Source organism: Schistocerca americana, unplaced genomic scaffold, assembly GCF_021461395.2.
Source record: "Schistocerca americana isolate TAMUIC-IGC-003095 unplaced genomic scaffold, iqSchAmer2.1 HiC_scaffold_177, whole genome shotgun sequence".
In the NCBI taxonomy this organism is placed as follows: domain Eukaryota; kingdom Metazoa; phylum Arthropoda; class Insecta; order Orthoptera; family Acrididae; genus Schistocerca; species Schistocerca americana.
This window is the reverse complement of record NW_025725864.1, coordinates 246,729-257,443: the sequence shown is the minus strand read 5'-3', so window position 1 is coordinate 257,443 and position 10,715 is coordinate 246,729. Positions and strand designations below refer to the sequence as shown.

The following is a 10,715-nucleotide window of genomic DNA, read 5'->3' as shown; positions in this document are numbered from 1 at the left end:
TTTGGCCGGATTACTTTCTTCACTATGGCCCAGGGGTCATTCTGATCACAGTCAGATACCCACTTTTTCCAGGTCTTCTCTTTGGCTTGGACGATTTCTCTGTTATATTTGTTTTTCGTCCTGTTGTAGTGCTGTTTTGCTTCTTCTGTAGCAGTGTGGTTGTTACTTCTCCGTGCTCGCTGTAATGTACGTCGTGCAGATATGGTGTCACGCCTCAAGTCAGCAAGAGTTGCACTCCACCATGGAACTGGGTTCTGCACACGAGTTCGCTTTCTCATGGATCTGCTGCAGGATTCATAGATAGCTTCCTGCAGTCTGGTAGCCATTCCATTTACACCGTTTGTCCCCTGTGGCCAGTTCTCTGTGGACTTGACAAGCTGTTTGTCAAAGATGGGCCACTTTGCAAAGTTTGTGTTATATGTCGCCAATTTCTCTGTCTCTCTCCTCCTTTGGGGTGCTTTGATATTGTATGTTATAGCCCTGTGGTCACTTGATGTCCATTCCTCATGAATCATCCAGTTGCACAGAGCTCTGGCTGCTGGGGGAGTACAGATTGTCACATCGATGTTGCTTTGTCCATTTGGGCCACAGTATGTTGTGAGGTCTGACATTTCGTTCATCACTATTAGTCCTCTTTGTGCGATGAAGTCTTCAAGCATTCTGCCCGCTTCATCTGTCATGGAACTATACCAGACTGGTGAGTTTGCGTTCGAGTCCAGTCCTACTATGACCGGTTTCCCTTCTAGCTGATCCAGGAGAGTGTCTAATTTTTGCAGGAATTCGTCTATAGGTGCCCCATATTGGCAGTATATACTGGCTATGTACATTTCCCCAAATTCTCCGTTAATGCTGGCGACAGCCATGTGGGTATTGCTGAAATTTGTCAGCTGCATAGCTGTTATCACTTGAGATCTGGTTGCTATTGCTGCCTTTGGTGGACCATCTTTAGAGTTGTACATAAGTTGGAAATCTGATGGATATCCACCTACGATGTTATTGAGACAGTAGGGCTCTTGGATCAATAGCACATCTATGTTTTCCTCAAGGATTCGGTGCGCCAGTTGGTCTGGAACTATCCTTGCTCTTTGCCCATTTATCTGTAATATTTTTATGTCTCTGTACTGTGTTCCTGTCTGCATTCTTCTTCCTCGTTGTGGCACTCCATTGTTGTTACTGTCCATAGTCAGTTCTACTGTTTTGTATTGTCTTGATCCTGATGTATTCTGGGCATGTTTTGTCAGTCACTGCGTGAGTATGCGGCTTCTTCGCACGCTTGCAGTTTGCACATTGGGCCTGTTGGTTCTTTTTTGTGCATTCTTTGAAAGTGTGTCCTGATTCTGCACAGTGGCCGCAGGTAGTTTCTGCATTTTTACACTTTGCTGCTGTGTGTCCATGACCCTGGCATTTAAAGCATCTGCTTATATTGTTATAGTCCTGCACTTTGTGAGAGGTGCAATTTATGTAGACGCGACCTTGTTTAGACAGACTGTTCCACACCTTTGTTGTTACTTCCAGCACTAGGTTTGCCTCCTCCCTGTTTCTCGGACCAGTCTTAAACAGTACCTTGGTACCCTCCATAACCTCCTCCCTCTGAATGTTAAGTCTTGCGAGGTTTCTCTCGTATAGTTCCATTTTCAATTCCTCCTCATTTGTGTTCCTCGGAACATCAAAGATTATTATCTTTGGGTTTCTCTTCTTTGGATCTGAGACTGTTAATCCAGATTGTGTTACTGCACCACACTTCCTGATTTTATCAACGTCCTGGTCATTAGGGACTTCGAGGACAATGCCATTTTCTCTGGTCTTCTTGCATCTTGATATGCGAACATCCTTCAGCGATGTTGAAATAAGGTTTCTTACAGTTTCTTCGACTTCCTCTCCAGTTTTCTGATAGCCTTCTGCTGGCTTGATCATCAGCACTTTCGAATGTTGCGTTTTCATGGGCTGTTGTTTAGGTGCTGGTTTGGCAGCTGCCTTGCTGGCATAGCTTTCGACCTCTGATGAAGCATTTGTTTCCAGGGTCTTCACGCACCTTAGCTCTGTTTTGAGTTCTAGGATCTCCATCTGATACTTCTTCAGTATCTGTTCGTATTCAGATAGCTTCCCTAGAATGAATCTTTTTTGTCCATTGTTTATCTTGTTTGTGTCATTAAAAATGAAGGCTTCCATCTCTTCCCTGATGTTCACCATTTCCTGGAGATCTGAGCATCTTCCTGAGTCCTCCTTGTCTGTGGTGACCACAGAGTTTGCACCAGGTTCATTTGCTGCTCCGAGACTCTCTTTGCTGAGCCCCATTTTGGGGCAGTTACTCTGGTACACTCAGTCCTTTAGGCCGTGATATCGCTATAGGGCGTTAATGGCTCATAGACAAGTCGATTCTCACCGCCCAACACACTATCCTATCTACTAAATGTGTTGCCTTTCTCAGACTATTTAGCAAGTGATGGAAAGCAAGATCATATTATAACTAGGGGAAGACTACACTATCAATATATTACCTAATAAGATTTTAAGATCTACTGTATCGGTAGAAAGCTTGCAGTTTAGTGCTCGTATGCTGGCTACTCAGCACACACAAGATTCCTTTCAAAACCTAAATGCCTAACCTATAGCACAAGAGACATCTTTAAACACTAAACACTGGTTTGAAAAGAGAAGGAAGTAAGCTACAGAATGATATTCACAATGGTTATCTGCTATCTGCTAAATACGTGGCCTAATCTATCATAGAATTACGAGATGTAACAATACATTTTGCACTGCTTTTTGCTACACTCGTGACTTAAATTTATGTCATTTTAGTTCCTCAGACTTATTTAGCAAGTGATGGAAAGCAAGATCATATTAGAACTAGGGGAAGACTACACTATCAATATATTACCTAATAAAATTTTAAGAGCTACTGTATCGGTAGAAAACTTTCAGTTTTCTGTCACTGCTCGTATGCACGCGCACGCTGGCTACTCAGCACGCACAAGATTCCTTATAGAACCTAAATGCACACACAAGATTCCTTTTAAAACCTAAATGCCTAACCTACAGCACAAGAGACATCTTTAAGTACTCAACACTGGTTTGAACTAAGAAGGGAGTAGGCTACAGAAAGATATTCACAATGGTTTTTTGTAGCTTTGGTAACGGCATGAATTTTGCCGATTACTGTATCCACATTCCGGCAAGCTGCACGGTACACACGACATCACTTCCACAGGCCTTAACCCTAAACTAACACAGCCAAAAACAGAAGTAACAACCTATCATCTACGGGAAAATTTGTTTCTTAAATAGTAGCGGGTAGCGGAAGGAAAAATCGGATGCGCACGCCTCCCAGCCGAGTGGTACGCACTGCTCCACTATTTTAATTTCAGTTACTAACTTTACAAGCCATTGGCACCGAAGAAGACATTATGTGATGATAGAAGGATCTTACGTACTAGAACAATATTTATACATATACTTTTGGTGAGTTGGCAGCGGCAGGGGGCAAATTTACGTGAACCCGCGATTAGGCATGCGGGTACTATCGCTCACACTGGACAAAAGTGGCTGCTGTTCGGCAAGTGCGAGAAAGACCTAGCCTTTTCTCGCTGGGGATCGAGAGGGTAATAAATGGACTTCTAGACAGTGCACATGGCATTTACTTTCAACTTATTCCTGTATTGGGTAACAAATTCTTAACCGCGTGAAGGACTGCGGACTATGACAGAATACAGAGGATATGTCTTAATCCATGGAGGGAAAATACTTCTTAAACTGCTCCATTTGAGAGGGGATTAAGCTGGGTACACGGCCCTGATGCTCGGTTTTTGCTCGAGAAGGCGCTGGCCCTGTTAATACGAGTGACCAGACACAGCGCGGCACGCGCGGCTGGACGGCAACGCGTGTGCGCGGCCGTAGGGAAAACCGATATAATTGTTAAATCTTGAAAGAGACACCCTAATTTTCCTACGTCGTCTGATGGAGCATGAGGACGTTTACAAACCGGTGGGCTCGGATTTTTTCCTCCGCCCGGTTTTTGGGTGAAAATCGGCAACTTCCGGTCGCCACGTGGTTACCACGTATTCTTCGCTACGATTGCCTGTAACTTTGAAACTAACAAAGGAAGAGACAGTTTTTTAGGCACTATCTGATAGAGAAAGACTCCAAGAATACAGCCGTGTGCTTGGATGCTAGCTAACCCCTTGCACTGGACGGATGGGAACGGATTTCTAAACACACGCGGAACGCGCGGAAGACAAAGGGCAGCTCATGACCACCAAAAGAGCAGTTCCTGGGAACAGTGGACCACTTTACCGTGCATTATCAACTGAAATACGGTTAATTACGCCCATTCAGTCCCACTCAGGTGGAAAAATCCCCGAAATTTAGGTACATCACGAGATTAGGAAAACATCGATAATTGGAGAAAAACGGATAAAAATACCTGTTGGATGATGCTGGTAATGCGTCAGCGACGTTGCACGATGTAGTCTGCGTCGATGAAGCACTTCACAAACACCAGAAACTCCATACATATACAGAAAAACACGGAAATTTCGAATTTCGAAAATGTCACGGCAACTAAAAAACGGTAAGAGCGACGGCAAAGAAAATTCTACACACGTTGTATGGTCACGACGCGAAGCACTGTGCCAAATTTCAGCTCGTTCGCACACGTTTTTCCCACCCAAAACGCCGAAAGAACGAGAGCGCACGCGAGGCTCGACCGCACGCGACGAGGACGCGGAGTAGATAGGGACAGCGGGAATCTCGTTAATCCATTCATGCGCGTCACTAATTAGATGACGAGGCATTTGGCTACCTTAAGAGAGTCATAGTTACTCCCGCCGTTTACCCGCGCTTGCTTGAATTTCTTCACGTTGACATTCAGAGCACTGGGCAGAAATCACATTGCGTCAACACCCGCTAGGGCCATCGCAATGCTTTGTTTTAATTAGACAGTCGGATTCCCCCAGTCCGTGCCAGTTCTGAGTTGATCGTTGAATGGCGGCCGAAGAGAATCCGCGCACCCGCGCGCCCCCGGAGGAGCACGCTAAGGCGGACGCGGCCTCGCAGCAAGGAAGATCCGTGGGAGGCCAAGGCACGGGACCGAGCTCGGATCCTGCACGCAGGTTGAAGCACCGGGGCGCGAACGCCGCGCAGGCGCGCGCATCCTGCACCGCCGGCCAGCACGAGGCCAACCAACGGCGAGAGCAGACCACGCCCGCGCTAAACGCCCGCACTTACCGGCACCCCTACGGCACTCACCTCGCCCAGGCCCGGCACGTTAGCGCTGACCCACTTCCCGACCAAGCCCGACACGCCCCGATCCTCAGAGCCAATCCTTATCCCGAAGTTACGGATCCAATTTGCCGACTTCCCTTACCTACATTATTCTATCGACTAGAGGCTCTTCACCTTGGAGACCTGCTGCGGATATGGGTACGAACCGGCGCGACACCTCCACGTGGCCCTCTCCCGGATTTTCAAGGTCCGAGGGGAAGATCGGGACACCGCCGCAACTGCGGTGCTCTTCGCGTTCCAAACCCTATCTCCCTGCTAGAGGATTCCAGGGAACTCGAACGCTCATGCAGAAAAGAAAACTCTTCCCCGATCTCCCGACGGCGTCTCCGGGTCCTTTTGGGTTACCCCGACGAGCATCTCTAAAAGAGGGGCCCGACTTGTATCGGTTCCGCTGCCGGGTTCCGGAATAGGAACCGGATTCCCTTTCGCCCAACGGGGGCCAGCACAAAGTGCATCATGCTATGACGGCCCCCATCAACATCGGATTTCTCCTAGGGCTTAGGATCGACTGACTCGTGTGCAACGGCTGTTCACACGAAACCCTTCTCCGCGTCAGCCCTCCAGGGCCTCGCTGGAGTATTTGCTACTACCACCAAGATCTGCACCGACGGCGGCTCCAGGCAGGCTCACGCCCAGACCCTTCTGCGCCCACCGCCGCGACCCTCCTACTCGTCAGGGCTTCGCGGCCGGCCGCAAGGACCGGCCATGACTGCCAGACTGACGGCCGAGTATAGGCACGACGCTTCAGCGCCATCCATTTTCAGGGCTAGTTGCTTCGGCAGGTGAGTTGTTACACACTCCTTAGCGGATTCCGACTTCCATGGCCACCGTCCTGCTGTCTTAAGCAACCAACGCCTTTCATGGTTTCCCATGAGCGTCGATTCGGGCGCCTTAACTCGGCGTTTGGTTCATCCCACAGCGCCAGTTCTGCTTACCAAAAGTGGCCCACTTGGCACTCCGATCCGAGTCGTTTGCTCGCGGCTTCAGCATATCAAGCAAGCCGGAGATCTCACCCATTTAAAGTTTGAGAATAGGTTGAGGTCGTTTCGGCCCCAAGGCCTCTAATCATTCGCTTTACCGGATGAGACTCGTACGAGCACCAGCTATCCTGAGGGAAACTTCGGAGGGAACCAGCTACTAGATGGTTCGATTAGTCTTTCGCCCCTATACCCAGCTCCGACGATCGATTTGCACGTCAGAATCGCTACGGACCTCCATCAGGGTTTCCCCTGACTTCGTCCTGGCCAGGCATAGTTCACCATCTTTCGGGTCCCAACGTGTACGCTCTAGGTGCGCCTCACCTCGCAATGAGGACGAGACGCCCCGGGAGTGCGGAGGCCGCCGCCCCGTGAAGGGCGGGGAAGCCCCATCCTCCCTCGGCCCGCGCAAGGCGAGACCTTCACTTTCATTACGCCTTTAGGTTTCGTACAGCCCAATGACTCGCGCACATGTTAGACTCCTTGGTCCGTGTTTCAAGACGGGTCGTGAAATTGTCCAAAGCTGAAGCGCCGCTGACGGGAGCGATTATTCCGCCCGAGAGCATCCCGAGCCAACAGCGGCGCGGGTCCGGGGCCGGGCCAGGTAGGTCCGTCATCCGGGAAGAACCGCGCGCGCTTGCCGGGAGCCCGAGCGCCCAAAGGGGCGAATCGACTCCTCCAGATATACCGCCGGGCAGCCAGCCAGGACACCGGGGCTCTGCCCAACAGACGCGAACCGAGGCCCGCGGAAGGACAGGCTGCGCACCCGGGCCGTAGGCCGGCACCCAGCGGGTCGCGACGTCCTACTAGGGGAGAAGTGCGGCCCACCGCACACCGGAACGGCCCCACCCCGCGGCGAGTGGAAAGGCAACCGGACACGACCCCGCCGCGGATTGCTCCGCGCGGGCGGCCGGCCCCATCTGCCGAGGGCGGAGGCCTGTGGCCGGATGGGCGTGAATCTCACCCGTTCGACCTTTCGGACTTCTCACGTTTACCCCAGAACGGTTTCACGTACTTTTGAACTCTCTCTTCAAAGTTCTTTTCAACTTTCCCTCACGGTACTTGTTCGCTATCGGTCTCGTGGTCATATTTAGTCTCAGATGGAGTTTACCACCCACTTGGAGCTGCACTCTCAAGCAACCCGACTCGAAGGAGAGGTCCCGCCGACGCTCGCACCGGCCGCTACGGGCCTGGCACCCTCTACGGGCCGTGGCCTCATTCAAGTTGGACTTGGGCTCGGCGCGAGGCGTCGGGGTAGTGGACCCTCCCAAACACCACATGCCACGACAGGCGGCAGCCTGCGGGGTTCGGTGCTGGACTCTTCCCTGTTCGCTCGCCGCTACTGGGGGAATCCTTGTTAGTTTCTTTTCCTCCGCTTAGTAATATGCTTAAATTCAGCGGGTAGTCTCGCCTGCTCTGAGGTCGTTGTACGAGGTGTCGCACGCCACACCGCCAGCCGGCTGTGCACGCTACCGAGTAAGTACCGGTATGCGAACCGCCAGGCGACGGGCGCGCATCGCACGTTTCAGGAGGCGCGGCCGGCCCCACAGGCGGCCGCGACGCTCCCAGGTCTGCGAAGCGGGGCAAACGCCGCGCGCTTCAGTATACGTAGCCGACCCTCAGCCAGACGTGGCCCGGGAACGGAATCCATGGACCGCAATGTGCGTTCGAAACGTCGATGTTCATGTGTCCTGCAGTTCACATGTCGACGCGCAATTTGCTGCGTTCTTCATCGACCCACGAGCCGAGTGATCCACCGTCCTGGGTGATCTTTTCTTAGTTTCCACTGTCTCTTTCAAGACAGTTGCATAGGCGGGACGTAGGCGTGTGGCGGCCCCTGTTCAAGCGTTCTGTGTCCAACGGCCTCACGGCCGATGGGCGTCGTACGGCTCCACACCGGAGCGGACAGGCAGTCGGGCGAAAGTCATTCAAAACCGGCGCCAGGCGCCAGGTGCCGCAGGCCAGCCGCTCCAGCGCTTCAGCGCTCGTACCACACAACATTGGCGTTAGTTTTGAGAAGCACGCGTGGTTCCGCACGCGGCGCACGGCTACTGCGAGCCGTACAGGTAGCGTGTTGCGCGACACGACACGCACATCGAACGACATGCAGTCTAGTCGGTAATGATCCTTCCGCAGGTTCACCTACGGAAACCTTGTTACGACTTTTACTTCCTCTAAATGATCAAGTTTGGTCATCTTTCCGGTAGCATCGGCAACGACAGAGTCAATGCCGCGTACCAGTCCGAAGACCTCACTAAATCATTCAATCGGTAGTAGCGACGGGCGGTGTGTACAAAGGGCAGGGACGTAATCAACGCGAGCTTATGACTCGCGCTTACTGGGAATTCCTCGTTCATGGGGAACAATTGCAAGCCCCAATCCCTAGCACGAAGGAGGTTCAGCGGGTTACCCCGACCTTTCGGCCTAGGAAGACACGCTGATTCCTTCAGTGTAGCGCGCGTGCGGCCCAGAACATCTAAGGGCATCACAGACCTGTTATTGCTCAATCTCGTGCGGCTAGAAGCCGCCTGTCCCTCTAAGAAGAAAAGTAATCGCTGACAGCACGAAGGATGTCACGCGACTAGTTAGCAGGCTAGAGTCTCGTTCGTTATCGGAATTAACCAGACAAATCGCTCCACCAACTAAGAACGGCCATGCACCACCACCCACCGAATCAAGAAAGAGCTATCAATCTGTCAATCCTTCCGGTGTCCGGGCCTGGTGAGGTTTCCCGTGTTGAGTCAAATTAAGCCGCAGGCTCCACTCCTGGTGGTGCCCTTCCGTCAATTCCTTTAAGTTTCAGCTTTGCAACCATACTTCCCCCGGAACCCAAAAGCTTTGGTTTCCCGGAGGCTGCCCGCCGAGTCATCGGAGGAACTGCGGCGGATCGCTGGCTGGCATCGTTTATGGTTAGAACTAGGGCGGTATCTGATCGCCTTCGAACCTCTAACTTTCGTTCTTGATTAATGAAAACATACTTGGCAAATGCTTTCGCTTCTGTTCGTCTTGCGACGATCCAAGAATTTCACCTCTAACGTCGCAATACGAATGCCCCCGCCTGTCCCTATTAATCATTACCTCGGGTTCCGAAAACCAACAAAATAGAACCGAGGTCCTATTCCATTATTCCATGCACACAGTATTCAGGCGGGCTTGCCTGCTTTAAGCACTCTAATTTGTTCAAAGTAAACGTGCCGGCCCACCGAGACACTCACTCAAGAGCACCCTGGTAGGATTGCAACGGGGTCCGCCTCGGGACGCACGAGCACGCACGAGGCGCGTCGCACGCCTTCGGCTCGCCCCACCGGCAGGACGTCCCACGATACATGCCAGTTAAACACCGACGGGCGGTGAACCAACAGCGTGGGACACAAATCCAACTACGAGCTTTTTAACCGCAACAACTTTAATATACGCTATTGGAGCTGGAATTACCGCGGCTGCTGGCACCAGACTTGCCCTCCAATAGATACTCGTTAAAGGATTTAAAGTGTACTCATTCCGATTACGGGGCCTCGGATGAGTCCCGTATCGTTATTTTTCGTCACTACCTCCCCGTGCCGGGAGTGGGTAATTTGCGCGCCTGCTGCCTTCCTTGGATGTGGTAGCCGTTTCTCAGGCTCCCTCTCCGGAATCGAACCCTGATTCCCCGTTACCCGTTACAACCATGGTAGGCGCAGAACCTACCATCGACAGTTGATAAGGCAGACATTTGAAAGATGCGTCGCCGGTACGAGGACCGTGCGATCAGCCCAAAGTTATTCAGAGTCACCAAGGCAAACGGACCGGACGAGCCGACCGATTGGTTTTGATCTAATAAAAGCGTCCCTTCCATCTCTGGTCGGGACTCTGTTTGCATGTATTAGCTCTAGAATTACCACAGTTATCCAAGTAACGTGGGTACGATCTAAGGAACCATAACTGATTTAATGAGCCATTCGCGGTTTCACCTTAATGCGGCTTGTACTGAGACATGCATGGCTTAATCTTTGAGACAAGCATATGACTACTGGCAGGATCAACCAGGGAGCTGCGTCAACTAGAGCTGAGCAGCCGGCCGCCCGGGAGTGTGTCCCGGGGGCCCGCGCGAACACGCAAGCGTCCGCTCAATTATTCTGCAAACAGGAGGAGGCTGAGCTCCCCTGCACAATACACCTCGAAACCCTCTCAGGTCCCGGCGGCGCGCAGCGCCGTCCTAAGTACTTGGTCGGGTTCGAGAGAGGCGCAATCGCCCGGAGTTTGGCGAGTAGACGCTTTAGGTGCGACCACCCGTGCTCCCAACTGAGCTTGCCGCTGCCGACAGAGGCCCGGGAGCGTGCTGTCGTGGCATTGCCGGCGGGAGACAACACGCGCCACCTACGGTGACCGGCAGCTCCAACGCCAGCGCCACAGAAGGACAAAAGCCCCACTTGGGTGCCGAAGCGAACTCTCCCAGCACAGCGCACGCGCCAACAC

At 52.1% G+C, this 10,715-nt stretch overlaps 2 non-coding genes across 2 annotated transcripts; both read right to left on the bottom strand.

Annotated features, from left to right (window-relative positions):
* Positions 1-7,873: 7,873 nt before the first annotated feature.
* LOC124571618 lies at positions 7,874-8,028 on the bottom strand. Its single transcript, XR_006971938.1, has one exon. It is a non-coding gene; the product is annotated as a 5.8S ribosomal RNA (ribosomal RNA).
* A 351-nt stretch (positions 8,029-8,379) lies between these two features.
* On the bottom strand, positions 8,380-10,289 carry LOC124571638. Its single transcript, XR_006971956.1, has one exon. It is a non-coding gene; the product is annotated as a small subunit ribosomal RNA (ribosomal RNA).
* Between the last annotated feature and the right edge of the window lie 426 nt (positions 10,290-10,715).